Source organism: Lepisosteus oculatus, chromosome 10, assembly GCF_040954835.1.
Source record: "Lepisosteus oculatus isolate fLepOcu1 chromosome 10, fLepOcu1.hap2, whole genome shotgun sequence".
Taxonomy (NCBI): Eukaryota; Metazoa; Chordata; class Actinopteri; order Semionotiformes; family Lepisosteidae; genus Lepisosteus; species Lepisosteus oculatus.
Window position 1 is genome coordinate 29480333 of NC_090705.1, and position 7908 is coordinate 29488240.

Here is a 7908-nt window from a genome sequence, read left to right on the forward strand (position 1 = left end):
TTAAATAAGATGGAAAATAACCAAAGCACACATTTTATATTTGTATTGCTTTTGAATTTTTTCTTTAATGTTCTTGTTGTTGTTTTTCATTAAGAATCTGTGCTAAAATAAAAACTTTAATTATTGTTAAAACTAAAAAGTAATTAAAATTTAAAATTGGAATGTCACGTACAAAATTAATTATAAATGACAGTAAATAATTATATTTATTTGATGGAAATGTAAGTAACTTGCAGATGGTTTTATGTTTAAGTCACTGATTTAATTTTCCTTCAATTAACCTCAAATACAGTTTTTGTAAGCATACAGTATTGTGATTCCAGAATGCAGAAACAAGATTTTAAACTTTTAACACAAACACATATATAGTGTTATACAGTTATATACGTGTATTTGCATATATTGTATTTATTTATGTGGGTGGCATGGTGATGCAGTTGTTAGCATTAATTCCTCACATTGATGGGATTGTGGGTTCAATTCCTGAGGTGCTGTCTGTGTGGAGTTTGCATATGCTCCCTGTGTTAATGTGGATTTCCCCCAGGTGCTCCCACTGTCCAAAGACATGCTGGCTGGTTAATTAGCTTCTGTAAAACTGGCCATGGTGTGAGTGTTTGTGTTTATGTCTGTGTGGCACTGCAATGGACTGGTATGCCACTCAGAGTACTAATGTATATATCTCACCTTGTGCCCAATGCTTTCTGGGTTAGGTTCTGGGCCATCCATAAGTGATTAATGAAAATAATGTATGTATTTCTATTTATAAATATTTTTTCCACATAATTATGAATGATTACATTGTGGATTTTGGTGACATAAAACTACATCATGCATGGAGGAATTCAGTTTATAACCATACCTCTCCTGAGAAGATATCCAAATGTAGGACAACAATTATATTTTTGTATCAAATCTTGTGGTAGGACAGCTTTTGTGGTCTCAATGGTTTATTTTTGATCCGAGTCAGCCCTGTAGACTTCTTCAGAACTCTACATGAACTAGAGGACACAAGTGGAAACTACATGATGTGGATTGCTCTCAAACTGATAACAGGAGACACTTCTTACACAAAGGTGCGTAGGAGTAAGGTACCCAGCTACTGTATGTTTTGGAATCTGATACACCGGTTTAAAAAAAACAGCTAAATGAGAACTGTGGATCGATTTGCTACTAACTACAAAAAAGATTTTTTGTTTGTAACATATAACATTATATTCTTATGTTCTTTGTATCTATACATTTCAATCCAAAGAGGTGATTATTTCTTGCAAGAACATTTTCTTTGGGGTACGTTTTTTACTTTGAGAACCAGGACAAATAAGAATTGAGAGTCAAAATAAACTGTTCGAGTGGGCAAGGATCTGTTTGGAGAATTTCTTAGTTGAACTCAGAGAGTTTCTCAAGAAACTACTCTTATTAGATAAAATTATAAATTATATATTTTTTTACAATAATACCTTACTTGAAACCATCACAAAACATACAACAATCCAGTGTTCACTGGAATTTGGTGGTGGGTCACTATGTTTATGGAATCTGAAAAATTCTGTCCAAACTACTTTCATATAATGCATGAAATAAGTGAAGGATGAAGCATTTTCTAAAGCATAAAAACTAAAACGGGGGATTTTTTTAAATTCTGACATTTAATGTCAGTTAATTTATGATGGACAAAAATACTGTCATACTGATCTATTTTGTGAAGATTATACAATTCCTATACTTTGTGTCTCTTACCACTTATAAGTTATAAGTAGAACTATACAATAAAATTATGCCTGCTTTTACAGTTTTTAAGTATTTTAATTTACATTGATTTTATTTAGCATCCCACAACAAGTCAGAAACAACATCCATAATCGGGTGCCCTTATAAATACTACTGAATATGATAAAAGTGATGCACAATAACTGTTTATAGCAAAGGTTTGCATGTTCATGGCCATATATTATATTAACAATTTCCAATCATAAAGAGTAAAACTAGGATTTTTATTTTTAATACTTACAAGCATGAAGTATTTTATTAATTGAATACCATTTTAAACCATGTATTTGCATCTGTTTCAGACAGAAAATCTGTAAATATGCAGCATCTGCCTTGATTTAGTGTTTTTATTAGTTTTATAACTGTTTGATACCTCTTTAAATGTCCCTACATCTCCCTGGGTTCTCCTAGCTCTTTACATCTCTGAAGCAAAGTGATCATTTTGAATAAATGAAAGCATTTCTCTGTTGTTGGCATGCACTCTAATGACAATCAGTCACCACAGGGTTACTGTACCGGGCATTGTAATATCTGAGTATGGATCACTTTTAGGATACAGCTTAATATTACTGTCTCATACTGCAACTCTGCTGGTGTTATTACTTGATTTTAATTGTAATGTTAAATGTGAACAATGTGGATTTTAAACCACAATTAAACACCTGCTATATCCATCGTCTCAGCTACTTAAGAATACATTTAGCAGTTATCGTTCTAGTTCCTAATTCAAATATTATATTCCCACAAACGACTATGACAATGACAGCTTTAAAACATCACTAAAGATAGAAAAACAATGGGTTGTATTTTGAAGCATTTATTGTGCTCTTAAGGATAAAAAAGTCTTTACTCCAAAGCGTAACACTACTAATGGGAACTGGTTTTGAAATAGTAAGATGAATAACATTTTTGTTTAAAAATAATTTTTAGTTTTAAATTTCATAGTTGAAATTACAGACAAGAATAGTCTGTACTGTATGTGTATTTTTCAAAATGTTCGCTTTACATCTTATATAATTTTACCTTCTTTCATGGATTCTTTAATCCTCAAGAACAAAACCTGAGTACATTTTAAAGTAATTAAAAGCACCTGATGAACATGCCCCACCAAACCTGTAATGCTGAAAATGCTATCCTTTCTTCTATATTGTTTGCATTTAGAAGGGATAAGAATCTAACTTGCTGAATAAAACAAATTTATCTTTGAAGCATAACACATTCCACATAGTCAAAAGTGCCCCCTCATGCTTTAGCAGGTGGTACAACAGACATAACCAGTGACTTAGTTCCCTTTAAAATGGTTAATTTACTCTTTTTATTTCTGAGTAATCATCGTAATTTGTATTTTCTAATGTATTTGAGTTAAACATTTCTCACTAATTTATTTTCTTATGTGACATTTCTTCTTATGAACATTAATATTTCAATTTGCCTTGTACTAGGCCTACTAGTCCACCTGTATTAGCCTTGCGCTAGGTACAATATTATATATATATATTATGTATTAATAACCCAAAACAAGCAGGGATGTGGAGGTTTCGTATTCATATCTGAATATTTAGGTTAGCATAAAATGATAAAGTATATAATAAAATAGAGAAGTGCAACTGAAAGTATTTGTGTAGCCCTCTATTAAGTGGAGTCTTTGTTTAAATGTTACTCATTACAGGCATCATTATAACAAATGATTACTACCTATGATTACTAATTGTTTATACAGTACTTAGCTACAGGCCATAACTATGGCTGCAATGAAAGATATTTACGTTATATATTTTTAAATATGTTACCTTTTTAAAAAATATTTATTTTATTATTTTATTTTTATTATTATGTTTGTTATAAAGTCAGGTCAATGGAGTGTTTCAGATTGTACAAGATAAATTAAGCAAAAGAACAACGATTTTTCAGCTGATACTGTAGCTGACACTGAAATTGCAATATACACCTGTAGCAGCTAAGTTTAAAAACCTCCAATTATCTGTCTGCATATTTTACCAACATTTAAAAACTGTTCATTTATAGTTCCATATTATAATATCTGAAAATATTATCATAGAAATAAAATGTTTTCATGGAATATTTTGTCATCTGATACCATCCATTTGATACCAATGTGGGTCTCAGAATTCGCAAATCTGCAGTACAAGGAACAAAAATAGGCCTGAAGGTTCAACTAGGCCTTTAAATACAAGACCATTAAAATGATATTTCTAGTACAAAGAGTCCTTCCTTTTGGATTTTCATTATTGCATTCCATATGTAAAATGTGTTTGTCGAAACTATAAATTGCTACAAAGTCTCCAAGGATTAATCATTGGTATAAAATTTTATTAAGCATAATTTTTCCTTAATGACTTGCTCCACCATGCCTTCCAATTCCGAGCTGGTATGGTCCTCAGAGACTGTCTAAAACTGCAGATTGTTTTCTAACACTCCGCAGACAGCCTCCTCCTTTGTGAGGCAAGGCTGTTTTGTTTTCTTCTAAAGAAGCTCTGAAACTAGTGACTCCCTTTGTTGAAACCTTCTGGTTTCCACTGCTGTGACTTATAAACGCAGTCTAGCTGAACTCCATTCTCATCCCTCAGGTAACAGGACACTAAGAGCTGCAGACCGTTGTCTTTGACCATTTATATAGTCAGAAATTGTTTGGCGATTTGCCCAGATTAAGTCTGAAGGCACAATAATTAGTGAAAATATTGCTGCGGTTTCGACAATGGCTTATTGTGTATTTTATTTCTGCTCTTCAGCCCCGGTATGTTGTCCTTTCAGTATTCAAACATTTTGTTTCATTTCATCTCATTAAAACAAAACAAATTTACAATCAAATAATCACATTTTACTTATATATTTTAACAGACAGAAAAATTAAGTATACAGTATACCTTTGCTCTCATCCCAGTTTTTCCGTATCTGTACACAAATGTACAAAAACAACAAAAACAGTATAAACATTGTTCAATAAATGTTTCTGAAAGGAAAGGAAAACTAAGAAGTGCACAATAGCCATTATACAATAATCCATTGTTTGTGGATTGACATTGAATACATTAAAAGACTAAAAGTATTAACAATTTTTGCAGATACTTAAAAACATAAGTGAAGAAACCGAACATGTGTTTTGATTAAATATAGAGGAAGGAAAGAGAAATGTCTTGAACTCACAGAACAGGGGTAACAAAGCAATAAAAACAGTCATATTTTTGTGCTGCTTTAGCATGTTGAGAATCAGTCTCCCCAATAAGGTGTTTCTAAATGTACAGTAAGTAAGTGTTTTAGGCAGGAAGCCAAGTAACACCCAAGAGAGAGCATACACTGCTGTGGAGGGCAAAGAGATATAATCGAAAATAAACCCATTGCCTTCCATTACTGAAAAGGAGCTTAAATTAATTTTCATTGTAGAAAATATGATGTTAAACCATTTTTGCTCACATATGTTTTTTATGTAGAAATTTGAATTATCTGTGTTTTGTGACTATTGACTCAAACGGCAAAACGAAAAGGAAGTGATTAAGATTTAAAAAGAAAAAGAACACATGGTATTTCCCACTAATATTCTTTTGCTTCTTTTATTCCCTTTTGATCATTGTAGGGAACAACAGGATGTTTAAACTTTAAAATCTCACATGTTCAGAAGGCCTAAAAATAAAAGGAATATAAAAATCTGGAATAATATAGCTCTTTTTTCACTGGCTAAGAAAAACAATAATGTGTTGTATCTTGCAATGTAATCCTAACTGTCATCATTGCAATAAAGATGTACTGTAACAGTTCTATCTAATAATTCATGGAATTAATATTTTATGCTTCTCACTAGTTATACTTTTCATATAAAGCCAATATCAAAACTATTTAAAAAGAACACTACAGGCAGTCATTAAAACTAATTTTATTAGTTTAAATCACAATATCGTTCATAAGGTATTATATTTTGAATTTACAGATGAGCTGTAACCATTCAGAAATGTAACGAATGGCTAAGACAGTATTGCAGAATTCAATTACAGAACCAGTACAATAATTCTTATGTAACAGACATTTGTGATCTTTGTTGCAATACTCACAAATTGAATGTACCTGTATGTATTCCTTTTTTTAATCCTAGGAAACCTGCAACATATTTACAGTATAATCTTATGATGAAGAGCTGTGTCCAGTTCTTAGAACTGTTCAGATAGAGTTCTATATACTGTAACAAGTCCATTTGTGATACGTTTGTGCTATACTGTAGCTGTTCAACAGTTCAACAGTTCAACAATTGACTTCAAGATCATAGTTGTAAATGAGCTGTCTCTATAAAGTATAGATTGAAAGATGAGTGAAACCTTCAGTCAAGCAAAGTAAAAAAGGAAATATCCAAGTTAGTGAAGAGAACAACTTCCTGCATAAACATGAAGAAGTGTTTTTTACAATTACACTTCTGACCCAATCCACAAATATCTCCAAATATCCTGCTTAACCTAAATTAGATTATAAAATGTTATGATTAACTAAAAGGATTCTCCTTTTAGGAGCATGAACCTATTGCTAAAACCATAGTTTTTCTATAAAATCCATTTTATCTGATGTTTAAATTTTGCACAGTATATCTAAAAACAGTGAAGGAAATTTACAGTAACACTATCACTGTATACAATGTTAGTTGAAGCCTGGAAAAAAATAATGTCATGTTTCATTTTTAACATGTACCCATTGAAATACATTACATTTAAATTTTAGTTTTTAATTTAACTGCAAAATACATTTCTGTAATTCATGCCAGTGTTCTGATACAACAAGCAAAGCTCTAAAAAAGTAAAAGGTTTATTAACTCTATTACACTCTACAATAGTCAATATCACAGGTTAAGATGTACAGTATGTCATAATTTACCTTTTAGGTAAAAAAATCAATTTATCTGATGTGGCACACATACAAAGTTCAATAAAAGGGACATCAATGTGTTTGCATCATGTATGTTTTGTTTAAACACCTTTCTAATATATTTAAAAGCTCACATTTTTATAGGACTTTTTAAAAGAAAAAATGAAAATTAAGCCCTCGTTGAAAAGTAAAAAGAGAAAACAATCCTTCTTTATGTGTATAGAGAGTGAGAGACCAAGGGGGTGGTAGACAAGGCAAATGAAATTAGGTGTGAGGATGGATAGCTTAATGTGAAATGTCCCCCATGCAAGCCAAAAACAGCCTTTGGAACTTTAATCCCACGAGAAATAACCACATCCAAAACTGTACTCCATTTGTCCATTCCTTCCACTCCAATAGCTTTTCTGGTCACAAGGTCATCAAACTGTAATTCTCTAATATACAAAATGACCCTTCAGCTAGAACTTTTTAATAGATCCACCAATCATCCCAAACCTTGTGATCAGGACAGCCTCCATATCCACAGTTCTCTTAAATGTCCACAGTCAGTCACCACCCCAGTCAGTTTCTGCAGCAGCAGACATCTGTATCACAAGCCAATACATATTCAATATTAAGTATATACTGTACACGGTCCTTCTGGTAATTTCAAGATCACCCAGAGAGTATCTTACTTACTGCAAAAAACACCCTGCCATTTAAATCAAACTTAAAAATACTCGAAGAGCCCCCACTTCACTATTTCAGGGAACACAGCACAACAATGAGGATCTAATATTTCTCCGTTCCAAACCCTGCATACTTTACCTGTCCCACCCACATTTATACTGACTGGTCTAACTGCATCCTTTCGCAGGGAAGCAAAATCTTGTATAATAGAAAGACATCAGAAACTGAAATTATCCTTTAATTTGGTTCATATTCTGGAATTCCTACAGAACCCCACATTCGACTAATCCCTTTTAATTTTCCCATTCATTTAAAGACTGATGCCTTCCATATTTCCTCCAAGACCGGGCATCATTAAGTTCTTCATCTCTTTAGCCCTATTACATACTGTATTTCCCTACCCATTCTGACATTTTGTTTCTTTTGTCTTCACTATCCAGCTCCTTCCTTTCTAGAAATATTACTGTCTAATTCTCTTCTTCACATGTGTAAAAAGTGTTGTCAAGAAGCGATGTGTTCACAGTTTTGTAGTTTTAATATTCTAGGTGAAATTAACCTTGGTCCTTGGTCCTTTGCAACTTGCATGGCATTTACAAACAATCTGTGTTT